This window comes from Balaenoptera physalus (genome assembly GCF_965194825.1).
Source record: "Balaenoptera physalus genome assembly, chromosome: 16".
NCBI lineage: Eukaryota > Metazoa > Chordata > Mammalia > Artiodactyla > Balaenopteridae > Balaenoptera > Balaenoptera physalus.
Genome location: NC_138898.1, coordinates 16,180,804 through 16,195,823, shown reverse-complemented (window position 1 = coordinate 16,195,823; position 15,020 = coordinate 16,180,804). Strand labels below are relative to the sequence as shown.

The following is a 15,020-nucleotide window of genomic DNA, read 5'->3' as shown; positions in this document are numbered from 1 at the left end:
GCTTTGAGTAAAACCCCTTCTTCTGGGATTCTCAACTGGGGATAATAATAACCTCTGAAGGTTGCAATCGCAGAGGTGAGTTGCTGGGTAAGGAACATGGTTCATAGTAGAGCCTTGGGAGAGGCAATGGTGGGCAAGGCTGTGGTTAGGATCACAAGAATTAATGTACAAGTGCTTAAGATGCAAACCATTATATATAGGCTGGATAAACCACAAGGTCCTAGTGTATAGCACAGGGAATTATATTCAGTATCCTATGATAAACGATGATGGAAAAGAATATGAAAAAGTATGTGTATGTATAACTGAGTCACTTTGCTGTACAGCAGAAATTAACACAACATTGTAAATCAACTATACGTCAATAAAAATTAAATATATATATATAAAATATATATATGTACACAAGTGCTTAGAATAGTGCCTGACACAAAGCAAGCACGAAATAAATCCCAACTGCTGTCTCACGTTTTTGAACCTTAGTAGGATAGTCTTTAATGAGCTTTGGTGTGGTGGTACTGGGCAAACTTGACCTTTCCCTGGTCTTGCAGTGCCTCCACGGCACACTGGATTCGGCTTTATAGTTCTCATCACTACTCTGATCAAATCATTGTGTGTCTTGTCGCATCTGTCTCCCCCACTAGACTATAAACTCCATGAGGCCATGGACTTCAGTGCTTTGTTCAGCCTTGCACGTCTCACATGGTGACTGGCACAGAATAAGTGCTCAGTAAGCATTTGTTGGATGAATGAATTGAGGTCAGTTTTAAAGAAACAGCCCTATGACAATGGTCAGCAATGTCCACCAGGTCTGTGCTCTTCCCTTCCTTCCTCCCTGCCATCCTCACTGTGTTGGCTTTTGGTTCTTGATTTGCCCCATTACAGACCCAAGGTGGCTGTCACAGTATCAGGTATCACGTCTGCAGTTAAGTGTCTGAAGCTGGAAGGGTTTTTCCTCCAAGCACTTGTTTCTTTTCCCCCCAAAGCAAAAACTTCCCAGAAACCTCCCAGCAGACTTCCTTAGTTCAAGGAAAGCTGGGAATTGTCTAATGGAAAGAAATGGGAACACACAACACAGGTTTAGACCAATGATGGTCTTTTCTTGTCTGGCACAATGCTGCTGCAAACCAAACTGGGGTTCCCTTATAACGGGTTTCTCAACTTTGACACTACTGATATTTTGGTGTGGATAATTCTTTGCTGTAAAGGGACTGGCCTGTAGGATCCTGCACTGTAGGATGTTTAACAGCTTTCCTGGCTTCGACTCACTAGATGCTATAGCACACCTCCTGTCAGCTGTGCCAACCGAAAATGTCTCCTGCCATTTCCAAATGTGCCCTGGGCGCATGAAACACCACTGTGTTACAAGGAAGCAGAATAGCTGCTGAGTAGGATCTGCCACAACTGAGTGTACTGTGACTCATGTTGCAGTATTTGCTTTGGGTGCCAGCATCTAGCTCAGGGCCAGATTTGGGGCTATCCTTAGCAACTGTGAGGATAAGATGCTATGGTGTGGATATCTGTGTGCTAACCTAACTCCTGGTTTTGTTATTTTCCTACCCTTGTTTTGCTTTTAGCAAGCTTCCCTTGATGATTATTTATTTTGGCCCTTCGGGACTCTGCCATTTTTGTAAGCATCTCAAATCTCCTTGAGGGCAAGGTCTGTATATGTCTGATGCTTCTTGTTATACCCCAGGCTACCATAGGACCTGGTCCCATGTAGAACTTGAAGGAGGTTTATTTAATGAATGAACGAGAAGATGGATGGATGAATGAATGGATATCTGGGTGGGTAGATAGGTAGTTGCTTTGATGAATCAATGTGATGGGCTGGTGAATGGATGGATGGATGGGAATGAAACGGAGAGATAGATGAACGAATGGTACAAATGAATGAATGAGTAGCAGGGAATATGGGCAGGTGGGTAGATGGATGGATGGAATAATGAATAGATGTGATGGATGGGTGAGTGGGTATGGTGGATGATGGATGGATGGGATAGATGGAGAGATATGTGAATGGATGTGGCAAGTGGATGAATAAATAACTGGAAAAACGCATGGATGGATGGATGGATGAATGAGGTGATGGGTGAGTGGGTAGATGAAAAGATGGATGGATGGATGGATGGATGGATGGATGGATGGATGGATGGATGGACGAGATGGGCTGGTCTTGGACATCAGTACCTGCAAGTAAAGAGACAAGGGGTGACTTGGCCACTGGTCAACAATCCTCCTTCAGGGCAGTATATCTAAGTGTCAGATGAGCCGGATTTTTCCTGGGGACATAGGACTAGTTCCTTTGACTAGTGGCATCAGCCTCAGGTCAGATCAGAAGCTGTCGTCAGAGGTGGTTTGGTTAAGTGGCTCTCCCACTTAAAGCTGAGAGAGGCTGGACGCTTTGCCCAGCTCTCTGATCATCAATTTCTTCATCTACCAAATGAACCTTGGTCGTTGTGAAGATCCATGTGCTCATGAAGGCGAAAAGGTATCATAAACTATAAAGTGCTTTGTCTCCCTGAATGGTTGGTTGATGAGCCCAAAATTGGATAGGGCCCCAGATACTGGCCAGCAACGGGACTATGTCAGATACCAGGCATGGCTGTTCCCACCCTTCATTCTCAAAATATAGTCTCCCTCACCCTTCCTGCCTTTCTCCCTTGTCCATATTATCTTCCTATCCCACCTCAATTTGATTTCAGCCTCTATGGTTCAATGGTTTACGAATCTTGCTGCATATGGGGAACTTTCTTAAGATAACATCTTTTGGGGGCTCCACTCCAGACCTGAATCAGAATCTTCTGGAATGAGTTCCAAGAATCTTTAAATTTTTATTAAGTTCCTTAAGTGATTTGGGGTGTTGGGTCAGCTGGAGTTTGGAAACCATTGCCTTATTTTGTCCCATTTTATAAAGGGAGGATGTGGATACCCAGAGTGCATCCTGTCTTCATCCGGAAAACTCCTGCATTCGTTAATTAATTGTTCACTCATTCATTTCTTCAACAAATGACCACTGGGGGCTTATGGTATGCAAAGCATTCTGCTAGGCTCTGGCGGAATGTAAGAGAATATAAAGTATGGCTTTAGATCTTGGAGAGCGTCCAATCTTGTGGGGTAAACAGATGAACCAGCAGCAATCAAAGACAGAATGCCATAACAGGGGTGAACAGGGCACAATGGGAGGACAAAGGGGCTTAGGAAGAGGGGAAGGGGCCAGGGACCTCTTGACCCTGGAGGAGTGAACTGATATCTAAGCTGAAACCTGAAGGTTTAGCAGGAGTCAGCCAGGAGGAGAGAGGGAGGGGGACCAGCAGATGCAAAGACACTGATTTTATTTAACATTTGACTGCAGTGAATTCCATCCTTAATTGAAAGTATCTTGGGACTTTTCTGATTGTTCCATAAAGGATTTATCTTGTCCCTAAAAAGATTATGAGATGCTTAAATGCAGGAACTACGCCTTCCATTTTTTTTCTGACTCACATGCCTCTAGCATAAGGGTGGACCTCTGAAGAGGAAAGAAATTTATTTCCATATAAGCCCCTTCTGTGTAATGGGCAGGGTGCCGGCTACTTTATAGGTTTTTCTCCCTTTTAATCTTTGCAATACCCGTCAAGGTGGGAAGTATTATTCCCACTTCATAAACAGGGAAACTGAGATTCAGTGTTGTTAAGTAAGTTTCCCTGTATCACCCAGTGAGGGATTGAGATCTAGTCTGGTGCCAAATCTTCATTCTTTTGGCTACGCTGTTACCTCTTATAATAGCATCTGAGAGGCTGCATAACACCTTGGTTAGCGGCTCAGACTCTGGAGTCAGACTGCCTGGGCTCATATTGCCACCTACTAGCCATGTGGCTTTGGGTAAATTACTTAATTTTCTGTGTCTCAGTTTCTTGATGTGTCAAATGGTGTGATAATAACAGCATCTACTTTGTAGGGTTGTGAGAATTAAATGAGGTTGATGCCTGTAAAGCGTTGAGTGTCTGGCACGTAGAAAGTGCTACGTAAATTTTATGCATTTTTTTTTTTTTTCTTTTAACATCTTTCTTGGAGTATAATTGCTTTACAATGGTGTGTTAGTTTCTGCTTTATAACAAAGTGTATCAGTTATACATATACATATGTTCCCATATCTCTTCCCTCTTGCGTCTCCCTCCCTATCCCACCCCTCTAGGTGGTCACAAAGCACAGAGCTGATCTCCCTGTGCTATGCGGTTGCTTCCCACTGGCTATCTATTTTACGTTTGGTAGTGTATATATGTCCATGCCACTCTCTCACTTTGTCACATCTTACCCTTCCCCCTCCCCATATCCTCAAGTCCATTCTTGTTGTTGTTATTATTATACCTGCTATGTGAGAGGGACTGAATGCTTCCTACGTGCGAGGCATCTTTTAGCTGCTGTGGAACAAACAGAGATGAATGAGGGCTATGTAACTGGTTCCGGGCTGCAATTCCTTGTCTGGACAAACCTTGGTCCTGAGCCTTCAGATGCCCTCTGAGGCCTGAGGTTGGCTCTCGGGGGCTTGGCTTGTGATTCTGGGCCTGTGTAGAGTAAACTGAAGGTATGGAAATGGGGGGAACAGACCCGGCCTGGCCACAGCCCTGAGAAATGGCTCTGGGTCCAGGCAGCTGTTTGTGACCTCACTCAAGTCCTTTTCCTACTGGTGCCCTGCCTCCTCTTCTGAGAAATGGAGGCCTGTGCCTGGCTCAGTGGTCATCACACAATATTCACTGGAGCCCTAGGAGTCAAGAAAGATGCCTCAGAGTTCACTTTGAGACCAGTGGGGGCCTGGGGGTGGTGTTCAAACAGACCAGGCTCTTAGGTTCCCCCACGCCGCAACCTCTGGTTTAACCAGAGACGCTGCATTTTGACTTTTGATGGAAGTGTTTAATGAAAGGATTCCATGGTTAAAAAATGTGTGGACCAGACCAGTGTGTTTCAAACCGCAATCTTGACCCATTAATGGGTCATGCAATGTATCGGGTTGTATTAGTTACGGCAATGCTCCCTGTTGGAACAAAAAAACAAACCTAAAATGTAGGTTAGAAGTTTACTTACTTCTGTCACATAGTCATCCAGGGACCCCAGAAGTGCCCCTGGCTCAGAGTGACATTTATCACTTCTATTCACATTCTATTGGTCAGAACTAATCACCTGGCCTTGGCCAAATGCAAAGGAGTATGGGATATGTGGTCCCTAGATGGGCAGCTTTTTTCCAGGAATGGCTCTAAACTACGGAAGGAGGAGTGAATTTGTTGGTACACAGCTGACCACCTCTGCCATGGGACCATGGTCACATACACAAATATACACACACACACACACAAACACACACAGTCAAATTTGTATAACGTATATAAATACACAATTTTTTACATTAAACATTCCAATAAAATAAGAGCATAGAGAGATAAATAAATAGTGATAAAGCAAATGTGACAGTATGCTACCAATTGATGAACCTAGGTAAAGGATACATTAGTGCCCATTGTATTATTCTTTGAATCTTTTGTAGGTTTGAAATTGTTCAAAGTAAAGTGTTGGGGGACGTGTAATTGTTAAAATTTTCTAGACTTATGAAGAGAATAAAATATAATACAAATAGCATAAGATTTAATTTAGGCTTAAGGGTTTTGAATTATAACTTTAATACAGGAGTTGGCAAACTTTTTCTGTAAAAGGCCAGATAGTAAATATTTTAGGCTTTGCAGGCCAGATGGGATCTGTAGCAACTACTCAGCTCTGCTCTTGTAGCACAAAAGCAGCCATCAACAATAAATACATGAATGAGTGTGGCAGGTTCCAATAAAACTTTATTTATAAATATAGGCACTGGGCCAGATTTGGCTCAGAGGTTGTAATTTGCTGACTCTTGCAAACTGAAAACTATATTGAATATATATTTTTTAAAGCCTTTAAAGCACATATATGATTCCTAGAGTACAATTCAACAGTTTTCATTAGAAATTACGCATCAGCAGTATCCAAGCTGTTAGGGACCCCGAACCTGTTCATGTACCCTCACTGTGCTGGACAAAATAATTTCAGCACATTGCTGTTCACATAACCAACTGATTTCTTTCATTTTCATTTCTTGTGTTTTCTTTGAATAAAAATGTATTATTTAAAAAATATATTTATTGAAGTATATTGTTCACACAGAAAAGAGTATGAATCATAAATCACAAATAGATTAATGAAATTTTATAAAGATGACCACTTTTTAAAACTGAAGTAAAACAGAACAGAAAACATCCTAGTGCATCTCATGTAGTCACAGTAAATTTCGTGTGTGAAAATTTTGTTCATTTCTATATGGTTATTGGTGTGTGTGGGGGGTTGTGATAATACCAACAATTTATAGATCACATACTAGGGCTTTACAAATAATAACTCCTTACCTTCACAATGACCCTGTGAGGTAGGTGCTATAATTGTCTTTACCCTTTTATAGATGAGGAAATGGAGCCACAGAGAAGTTGAGTCACTCAGTGAAAGTGACAGATGCCTTAAGAGGCGATGCTAAGGTTCCAACCCAGGCAGTCAGCCTCCAGAGTCTGTGTTTTGACTGCCACCTTTATTGCCACTGTATATAAAGTATGGGATGTAAATGTGTTACTTACTGAGGGTCATAGTCAAAAGGGTTTAAAAGTCACTGGACAGAATGTTCCCAAAGGTTCTTTATAGATCTAAAAATAGCATACTTTTCCTTAAGTGTACCCACAGGGAACAGGGGTTGGTTTTCCGTAGTACATTGACAAAACACTTTTAAATCTTACTGAATTTATTTTACTGTGTGTTAGTAAAATTTATAATTTATAGCATATTGAAGCACTAATATAAAACATCCTTTGAAAGATTAATGTATGTCCTCAAAAGAAAGAAAATTATCAAGTAAATAATTACAGATAAATAAAATACAGTTGCTGGGCAAATATGGTAAAAATCATAAAGAGGAATACAAATGTCTGGGGCTTTGGGGTCAAATACTGAACTTGGTATCAGAAGGCCCACATCTGGGTCCTGGCCTATTCATTCCCTAGGTCTGGTTTATTTTATCTCTCTTTAAAAAAATTTTTATTTTATATTGGAATATAGTTGATTTATTTATTTTTTTACTATTTTTGTTTATTTTTTTATATCTTTATTGGAGTATAATTGCTTCACAATGTTGTGTTAGTTTCTCCTGTACAACAAAGTGAATCAGCTACATGTATATAGTTGATTTATAATGTTGTGTTAGTTTCAGATGTACAGCAAAGTGATTCACTTATACATATACATATATCTATTCTTTTTCAGATTCTTTTCCATTTTAGGTTATTACAGAGTATTGAGTAGAGTTCCCTGTGCTATACAGTAGGTCCTTGTTGATTATTTTATCTCTTTTTTTTTAAAATAAATTTATTTATTTATTTATTTTATTTTTGGCTGCGTTGGGTCTTCGTTGCTGCGCGCAGGCTTTCTCTAGTTGTGGTGAGCGGGGGCTACTCTTCGTTGCAGTGCACAGGCTTCTCATTGCAGTGGCTTCTCTTGTTGCGGAGCACAGGCTCTAGGCACGTGGGCTTCAGTAGTTGCAGCACACGGGCTCAGTAGTTATGGCTCATGGGGTCTAGAGCACAGGCTCAGTAGTTGTGGCACACCAGCTTAGTTGCTCCCGGCATGTGGGATCTTCCTGGACCAGGGCTCGAACCCATGTCCCCTGAATTGGCAGGTGAATTCTCAACCACTGCGCCACCAGGGAAGCCCTACTGCAATTTATTATCAGCTTTGTAGAAGTATTTGATTTTTTCAATTGTGTACGTATAGAGCTTTCATAAAATTTTCGAAACAATTTTTAAATTAAAAAGGAAAAGGGAATAGTTAAACACTACTTCAGACACCCTCAACGGTACCTGAAAACAAGAGTCCTGGGACAGAAAGCCATAAAGGGAAAGGGGGGAGTTAAAGTTAGAAATTCAAGATACAGTTGCATTTAAAATCCCTGCTGAATACCTTCTAATTGCTTTGTGTCACACTGAAAAGAAAAGCTAAGTTCTTTTCCCTGACCTAAAAGGACCCCTGGGGTCTGACTCTTGTCTGCCCTTCTGTTGGCCTCTCCTGTCTTTCTCCCTTTTGCTCACTCCACTTCAGCCATTTGGGCCTTTCTACTGTCCTTCAATCACGCCAAGCACATTCCTGCCCTAGGGCCTTTGTACTTGGGGTTCCTTTTGCCAGGACCACCCTTTACCCAGATCTTCCCATAACTGATTTCTTCTCCTAGTTTGGTTCTTAGCTCAAATGTCCCCACTCCGAGCGGCCTTCCTAGACCACCCCATCTAAGACTGCCTCTCCTCCAGCCATCACTATCAATCCCTTTATCCTCTACAGCTCTGGAATTGTGAATTCGCTGATCTGTTTATCATCTGTTTCCTCCACTACGATGTCAGTTCCACGAGAGTGGGGAATCTGGCCGTCTTGCTATATCCTCAGCATGTAGAACAGTGCTTGGCACACAGTAGGCGCTCCATAAATATTTGTGGAATGAGCAAATGCAGAAGGGGACAGCTGAGTCAGTATGCTGAATGGCTGGATGGGCCGGTGACGTGAGGAGGAAGCTGCAGCCTCTGCCTGGGCCCTGCCCTGGGTAAACAGTCCTCCCTCTGCCCAGACAGCCACTATTTAACAACTGTCTGCCACGGGACTGGCCAAGCCTGGGCCGTCACACAGCCAAGGCCCCAGGATTCCCTGGGACAAGCAACGGAGGCAGCCACACCTCAGGGAGAGCTTGTGAAGGAACAGGTCAAGAAGTTATCCAAACAGGCATGAGGAAAGGCAGAGGAGGTGCTGAGACACAGAGAGAGCAGCTGGCCCTTCCCTGGGCAGAGCCCAGAGTAGCACACCCCGTGGGCAGCTTCCCAGACGGGGCCTGGCCTCCAGAGCCCAGTTCTGGTCCTGGCTCTGGTCCCGACTTGCAGAGGGACCTCAGACACTTGCCACCTCTGGGCCTCAGTTTCCTCTTCTGTAAATCAAGAGACCGTGGGCTGGTCAGTGGTTTCAAACTTAAAAAAAAAAAAATAGCAGTGGCATTCTTTCTGCAAACAAAATCTTACCGGAAACCAATTTGCGGGAATGATACAAAGGAGGCACCTGGGTTAAAGGAAGTGTCGGGGTGCAGGATGTTGCCCATCCTGTAGCCCCTGGCCCTTCAAAGCAGCCCCAGGGTGAAAACCACCAGGCTCCCTGGTCTCCGAGGTTCTTCACCGAGAGTCTTGCAATTAAACCTAGACCCAGGTTCAAGCCTCACAGTGGGATCTTAGGTAATCGACTCCACCTTTCTGAGCCTTGGTTTCCCTCTCTAAATCTGGCATTGTAAACAGTACCTCCTTCATGGTGTCAAATGTTCAGCCCAGAACCTGGGACCTAGGGAATTCTCAATAAGAATAGTGAAAAAATCAATGTTGGTTATTAGTGGAAGCAGCGGAAATGACCCGAAGGGCCAGTTCTTTGTCTCTACTGTAAGTGGGGAAAATATTTAACCACTCTGAACCTCAGTTTCCTCCTCTGTAAAACATGGCCAAGGGTTCAAAGGAGATCAGAGGTTGAGATCCAGGCCACCCAATTTTGTTTTTAAATAAAACTTCAATTGACTTCTAACCTTTCAAAACCCCAACTTCCATCCTCTTTCAAAAAACTGGAAGCTCTAGCAACACTGATTCCCCATAACCATGAGACAAAAAGCCCACTGGAGCTAATTTAGGCTTGGCGTGCTTTCTCTAATTTGCCACAGTCCCCACCATTCCTTAGTGTCTCTACACTAAAGTTATATTAATAAACGTAAACCATTATATTTGCTGTGTTTTCTTATAGGAAAGTGTGAAACCTGCTTATACTCTATCTGCTCCATATACCTCTATCTGGGCACCAAGGGCACTTGAGTTTCGGACCCCTGGTTGCTAAGACCAAGGGGAAGCTCATTATTTGTGAGCGCAATTTCCTATTTCATAGATTTACGATTTTTTGATGTGACTACTAGAACACTGTAAATTACATATGTGGTCCACGTTATAGTTCTGTTGGACACAGCTGCTCTAGCACCTAGGATTCTATAGCAGCTAACTCATCCTGTCTCCATTTCCCATTCTGAATAGACCAGTTCTAGCCAAACGTCTTGGGCAGGTATCCCTGGCTGGGTCTTCTCCCTAGCCCACAGTTCTCTCTGGTGTCCTCACCCTTGTTGCTTGCCTGGTTTGGGGTGGGGGGGGGGCGGGGTGACGACCCAGGCTCTAGAACTCAAGGCTTGTCTTCTAGAATTCTACACTTGGGAAATCTCACCTCCCAGCCCCCATGGCAGCCATTGTGTTCTCTTTATCAGACAGTCACATAAAACAATAGTCAATCTGAATCTTAATTACACACCCATTCTTCTGTCTCCAGCCTGTGAATTTACCCCCAAATTCTGTGATTTGGGGGGTGGAGTTGGGGAGGGGAGAGGATTATTGTTTTTCCCCTTCTCCAGGGCAAGTCATAGTTGTTCTAGAGATAAGGTGGATGGAGTATGGGGGAGGGACACGGATGCTCCCACAGTGAAGGTGCTGACTTTGTTTTTGGAGGAGTTGGTATCCGCCCACAGCTCCTCTGAGATGAGAGAATCCTGAAGGACTTAGGGTGCTGGGAGGAAAAGGAATCTCACAGTGATGAAGACCCCCCTCAGATGGGGAGGCCTTATATAGTAGTGGCTGAGAATTTGTGGTGCAGAGTTAGGCAGACTTGGGTTAGAGCCTTGCAAGCTGTATGACCTTGGACAGGTGACTTTACCTCTCTGACCCTCAGTCTCCTCATCTATAAAATGAGGATAAAAATAGTTCTATTCTAGCACAGTGTTTTGGACATAAGTGTTCCATAAATGCTAGCAATCATCATACCTTTCGAAAAAGGCATACATTGGCATGTGGAGTAAATTTAATTCTTTTTTATTTCACTTCTGTGCATTTTTGTAATTCTTCTACCATGAATCTGCTTCAGTTAAATCATAAAATGTTAGTTGAGTGAAGAGGAATAAAATTGAGTGGAAATGTCATCCTAGGGTCAGGCTCCAACATGGGGTTTTAGAGCTGGAAACAGGTAAGAGAATCTTAGAGTCTAAACTTCACACACCCACTTAATATCTTAATAAGCTGAGGCCCCAAGAAGAAAGATGATTTGGCCAAAGTCATACAGCACGTTAGTGGCAAAGCCAAAACTAGAACGGTGATGGTGAGGATTGGAAGGAAACTTGGAGGTGACTAGGTCAGCCTTTCCCAAGGCGAGACCGCTCAGACAAGGAGGATTCTATCCTGAGATGTCTGAAAAATGTTGGATTAAAGAAAGCTGTACAAATTTCATTATCAGAGAACTTCTCAGAGACCTTAACACAGGACAATGAATGCCTCGGGCACTCCAAGAGAAACCTCCAGTGTGTTCACATTAGCTCATCACAGAGCCCCTTGAAAACATGAACACCCATGAAAGCTCTTCCTGCCCCCCAACAGAGAAATTCTCTAGCTTAATACATTCGTAGATTTAAGAAAAAAAAATGTAGAGATATTTTAAATAGTATGATTTAACAGTTACATTGCAGATTGTTGCTGGTATGTAGAAAGACAGATAATTTTTTTCACTATCTTTCTCCTTTCTAAAAAATTTGTAATTATTCCCTAATATTGCAGAAAAGTAGAGAGAATAACATCGTGAACACTGATGTACGCATCACTCAGTTTTGTCGAGCCCTACATGCATGACCATATTTTCATTTGATTCATTTTTTGTTTGTTTTAATGACAAATGAAACATTCCACTTAGACTTGAAGCCCCACCTTGTACTCCTCCTCAATCCCTTGCTTTGCCACCCTTCTCAGAGGTGACCCCTGTCAATATTTGCTGTTCATCATTGCTAGACATGTTTTTATAAACTATATATAACATTATTTTGCATATCTGGAAAACTTATTCAAATGTTGTATGTATCCTTCAGCAACTTCCTTTTATTTTTGGATCTTCCCATGCAGCTACAAGCAGCACTAGGGCACTCACTGAAAATGCTGTGAAGGAACATCCCAAAGTATATTTATTCCAGTTTTTGACAATGGAGTTGTTTCCAGCTTTTCACTATTTTAAACGATGCTACAAAGAACATTCTTATACCTGTGGGTGAGAGTTTCTCTAGGATAATGTGGAGGAGTGGAATTTCTGGATTTCAGGGAGTGGGCATCTTCACTTTGATGAGATGTTGGCAAATTGCTCGATCTTGCCCCCCAACTGTCACTTTGGTCAGTAGCATCTAGGAGTTCTGGTTGCACCACACCTTCCTCCGCACTTGACTCTGAAAGATGATGAATGTAAAATGAGAATCTGCATTTCCCATATTGCTAGAGAGGGAAAGTCTCCTTTTGCCATTTGAATTTCCTCTGTGAGTGTGTGTGTTCATATCCTTTGCCCATTTTTCTATTGCCTTATTTATCTTTTCTTAACAATTCGAAGGAATTATTTATTCTCAGTATAGATCCTTTTTTCAGTTATATTAGTGGAAAATACCTTTAATCAGTCTGTAGCTCGTCTTTTCGCTCTCTTTAGAGTATTTTCTGTTGTACAGAAGTTTACAAGTGTAATGTAGTTAAGTTTTGGTTAAATTATAAATAAGATCATTAAATTTAATAATCTTTTCCTTTATAGTGTGTGCTTTTTGTTTTTTGCAGTGCCCTGAAATCATTAAGATATTATGCTAAACGTTTTCTATAATTTTTAAAGTTTTATTTCTCATACATAGGTCTTTATTCCATAGGAATTGATTTTTGTGTGTGATATGAAATAGAGATGCCATTATATTTTTCTTCATACGGATAACCAATTGACCCAGACCATTACTGACTAGGACGTCCTTTCTTGACTGATATGCAATGCCATTGCTTTTGTCCCTCATTTTCAGACATATGTAGATCTGTTTCTAGGCTCTCTATACTGTTCCACTTACCTCTAGTAGCCACATTTAAACAATGAAAAAAAACAACAACAGGTAAGTGAATCTATTGATACAATTATATGAAAATAAAACATTTAATTTTTTTAAGCTCAAAAAAGAAATAGTTAAAATTATTTAATATTTTCTTCAACCCAAAATAGCTAAAATATTATTTCAACATTTAATCAATCAAAAATAATTAATGAGATATTTTTCTTCTTTTATATACTAGGGCTTCAAAATACAATGTGTATTTTACACTTACAGCACATCTCAGTTTGAACTAGCCACATTTCAAATGCTCAATGGCCACGTGTGGCTAGTGGTCACCATATCGGACAGTGAAACTATAGCTTTACGTATCATAGAGCATGTCCTCCTCATATTACAGTTGTGTTTTAAAAAATTATCTTGTTTATTCTCTTTGCTCATTCACATAAATTTTAAGATGAGACTGAACAGAACAGAACAAAGTTTGGAGACCAACAGCCTATTTGTCTCCACTGGATTTCAATAAAGGCAACTAACATATTTTGAGTGCTTGCAATTCGCCAAGTACCGTGCTGTTGCGCTTCTAATTGAAATTACATTGAATTTATTGACTAATTTGGGAAGAACTGACATCTTTGCATAATGAAGCTGTTAACCTAAGACAATAAAAGAGCCAGTTATTTTTACCAGCAAAATGGGTTTATTTGGGAGCAGCAAAGAAATGCAATTTGGGACATGCAACTGTGGTGAACTATATGCAAGTTTGGTAAACTAAGGGAGAGGAAACTCTTCTATAGAGGAGAAGACGAAGTTGGGATGGGCTGGTATAAACAAACAGTCCATTAGAGGAAACTGGGAGTTGGAAGTACAGTGGCTTTTCATTGGCTGAGTTGTGACAGTCTCTCATTGGCTGAGCTGTTGCCAGGCAAGGAGAAAATCTTTCTTTCTCCTGCTGCCAGTAGTAAAGTAGTGTCACTTTCTTCCAGAGGTGTAAGGTACATCTCTTCCAGTTGGGATCTGTATTGAGATTAAGTAGTATGTGCATGAGAGCTCCCCCTTCTGGCCTTCTGACTTCCTTTTAATGAGGTTTCCCTTTATAATTTTCAAAAATCCTTCTGACCATGATACATTTATATAGGTTTGCTGTTATGTTTTTTAAGTAAAGTTCAATAATTTTAATACATAAAGGTCTTCTGTTAGATTAATCCTAGCAATAATCGCTATTGCTATCATAAATAATTTTTTAAATTGAATCTTCTCATTTGTTGATATTAGTGTATAGAAACCAACTGCTTTTGACATACTGAAAATGTATCCAACAATTTTGTTAAATTCTCTTATTAGATCTGTTTTTCATTTCTTATCTTATTGTATTGCTTGGGTCTCTAGTAAAATATCAAAGAGAAGCAGTAATAATGGGTATTTCAAATAGGGCTTAGTTTGTCTATGAGTAGCTGAGACACAAAATAGCAGTAGTTTATACAAAATAGAAGATTACTCCTCAGATTATAAAAGTCCAGAGGGAGGCAATCTAAGGTTAGTATGGTGGTTCTTCCCCAAAACAGTCCTCAGGAACCCAGGTTCCTTTCATCCCCATGAGGTCTTCATCCTCATGGTCCAAGATGGCTGCCAGGGCTCCAACCATACAGCCATGTTACAGGCAGAAAGAAGGAGCAAGAGACAAAGAAGAAAAAGGAGTAAAATCATGTTCCAGCTGTCTTTTTAAAAAAGTTCCTGGAAGCTGCCACATTACATTTCTGATTATACTTCATTGGCCAGAACATATTCACATGGTCTCCCCTAGCTTTAAGGAATGCTTGAGATAAGTTTTTTGAGGGGGCATCCATGTGTTCAAATGAAAATTGGAGGTTCTATTACAAAGGAAGACAAGGAGACTATATAATACAGAACAGACAACTTGCAGCCTCTGCCACAGTGGGCAACCTTGTTTTATTCTTGACTTTAAAGGGACTTTGGCCTTTTAAAGTAAGATATCTGCTTTAAGTTTTTGGTAGGTAATTTTTACTGGGTTTTAAAAAGTTTCTTC

The 15,020-nt window shown here is 41.3% G+C and overlaps 1 long non-coding RNA gene across 1 annotated transcript in view; it reads right to left on the bottom strand.

Annotated features, from left to right (window-relative positions):
* Positions 1 to 479: 479 nt before the first annotated feature.
* Positions 480 to 15,020, bottom strand: part of LOC309645371 — a 29,367-nt gene continuing 14,826 nt past the window's right edge. Inside the window, exon 2 of the long non-coding RNA XR_014254829.1 lies at positions 480 to 12,346. This is a non-coding gene — a long non-coding RNA (uncharacterized lncRNA). The remainder of the gene's footprint in view (positions 12,347 to 15,020) is intronic.